The following is a 2,500-nucleotide window of genomic DNA, read 5'->3' as shown; positions in this document are numbered from 1 at the left end:
AGGTCCATGCTGGATATGCGGTGGAGGGTAACTGCAGGAGAAGGAAAGCTAGTGGGGGATTAGAGCAGGGGAGGATGTGCGTCCCCGGGGCCTGCTGGAGGTCAAGGTCCATGCTGGATATGCGCTGGAGCGTAACTACAAGAAAGGTAAGCTAGTGGGGGACTAGAGCAGGGGAGGATGTGCGTCCCCGGGGCATGCTGGAGGTCAAGGGCCATGCTGGATATGCGGTGGAGGGTAACTGCAGGAGAAGGAAAGCTCATGGGGATTAGAGCGGAGGAGTATGTGGGTCCTCGGGGCCTGCTGGAGGGCAAGGGCCATGCTGGATTGTGGTGGAGGGTAACTGCGGGAGAAGGAAAGCTAGTGGGGGAGTAGAGCAGAGGAGTATGTTGGTCCCCGGGGCCTGCTGGAGGTCCAGGTCCATGCCCGATGTGAGTAGCAGCAGGGCCAGCGCGCCCAGGAGCACATCTTTTTCGACCGTAAAGGGAGACAGGAGGCCGACTCACTGCCTCGGCTAAATGGAGAGGGAATTTCAGAAGGGCCAGGGCAAAAGCATGGACCTTTTCAGCTGTAAGGGAGGCAAGAGCAAGGTGTGATGTAGGTCCCCGGGGCCTGCTGGAGGTCCAGGTCCATGCCCGATGTGAGTAGCAGCAGGGCCAGCGCGCCCAGGAGCACATCTTTTTCGACCGTAAAGGAGACAGGAGGCCGACTCACTGCCTCGGCTAAATGGAGAGGGAATTTCAGCAGGGCCAGGGCACAGGCATGGACCTTTTTCAGCTGCAAGGGAGGGAAGAGCAAGGTGTGATGTAGGTCCCCGGGGCCTGCTGGAGGTCCAGGTCCATGCCCGATGTGAGTAGCAGCAGGGCCAGCGCGCCCAGGAGCACATCTTTTTCGACCGTAAAGGAGACAGGAGGCCGACTCACTGCCTCGGCTAAATGGAGAGGGAATTTCAGAAGGGCCAGGGCAAAAGCATGGACCTTTTTCAGCTGTAAGGGAGGCAAGAGCAAGGTGTGATGTAGGTCCCCGGGGCCTGCTGGAGGTCCAGGTCCATGCCCGATGTGAGTAGCAGCAGGGCCAGCGCGCCAGGAGCACATCTTTTTCGACCGTAAAGGGAGACAGGAGGCCGACTCACTGCCTCGGCTAAATGGAGAGGGAATTTCAGCAGGGCCAGGGCACAGGCATGGACCTTTTTCAGCTGCAAGGGAGGGAAGAGCAAGGTGTGATGTAGGTCCCCGGGGCCTGCTGGAGGTCCAGGTCCATGCCCGATGTGAGTAGCAGCAGGGCCAGCGCGCCCAGGAGCACATCTTTTTCGACCGTAAAGGGAGACAGGAGGCCGACTCACTGCCTCGGCTAAATGGAGAGGGAATTTCAGAAGGGCCAGGGCAAAAGCATGGACCTTTTCAGCTGTAAGGGAGGCAAGAGCAAGGTGCGATGTAGGTCCCCGGGGCCTGTTGTCGTACCATAGGCACGAGTGGTGTGTGTGTGTGGCAAAGAGTTTCTGCGCAGTGTACCAGGGGCACGGGGAAAGGTTGTTGTACCATAGGCATGAGAAAAGTTGTCGTACCATAGGCACGAGAAAAGTTGTCGTACCATAGGCACGAGTGGTGTGTGTGTGTGGCAAAGTGCTACTGAGCGGTGTACCAGGGGCACGGCGAAAAGTTGTTGTACCATAGGCACGAGAAAAGTTGTTGTACCATAGGCACGAGAAAAGCTGTCGTACCAGGGGCACGGAGGAAAGTTGTTGTACCATAGGCCCGAGAAAAGTTGTCGTACCATAGGTACGAGGAGTGTGTGTGTGGCAAAGTGCTACTGAGCGGTGTACCAGGGGCACGGCGAAAAGTTGTTGTACCATAGGCACGAGAAAAGTTGTTGTACCATAGGCACGAGAAAAGCTGTCGTACCAGGGGCACGGAGGAAAGTTGTTGTACCATAGGCCCGAGAAAAGTTGTCGTACCATAGGCACGAGGAGAGTTTGTGTGGCAAAGTGCTACTGAGCGGTGTACCAGGGGCACGGCAAAAAGTTGTTGTACCATAGGCACGAGAAAAATTGTTGTACCATAGGCACGAGAAAAGTTGTCGTACCATAGGCACGAGAAAAGTTGTCGTACCATAGGCACAAGCAGTGCGTGCGTGCGTGCGTGCGTGCGTGCGTGCGTGTGTGTGTGTGTGTGTGGCAGTTCTTCTGCGCAGTGTACCAGGGGCACATTTCAATGTGCTTTCTGGAGTACCAGGGGCACGAGGATTTTGCCAGTGGTGTTCTGCTTTGTTAGTGGGAGGGGGCTTAAGTGTGGGTCCCCGGGGCCTGCTGGAGGTCCAGGTCCATGCTAGATACGTGGTACAGGGTAACTGCAGGGGGGGGGGGGGTAATGTGGGTTCACGGGGCCTGCTGGAGGTCAAGGTCCATGCTGGATATGCGCTGGATCATAACTGCAAGAAAGGAAAGCTAGTGGGGGAGTAGAGCAGGGGAGTATGTGGGTCCCCAGGGCCTGCTGGAGGTCCAGGT

This window comes from Rhamphochromis longiceps, linkage group LG13 (assembly GCF_057381845.1).
Source record: "Rhamphochromis longiceps isolate RC_006_pf linkage group LG13, R_longiceps_female_GT1.1, whole genome shotgun sequence".
Lineage (NCBI taxonomy): Eukaryota > Metazoa > Chordata > Actinopteri > Cichliformes > Cichlidae > Rhamphochromis > Rhamphochromis longiceps.
The sequence above is the reverse complement of the archived record's forward strand: the minus strand, read 5'-3'. Positions refer to the sequence as shown.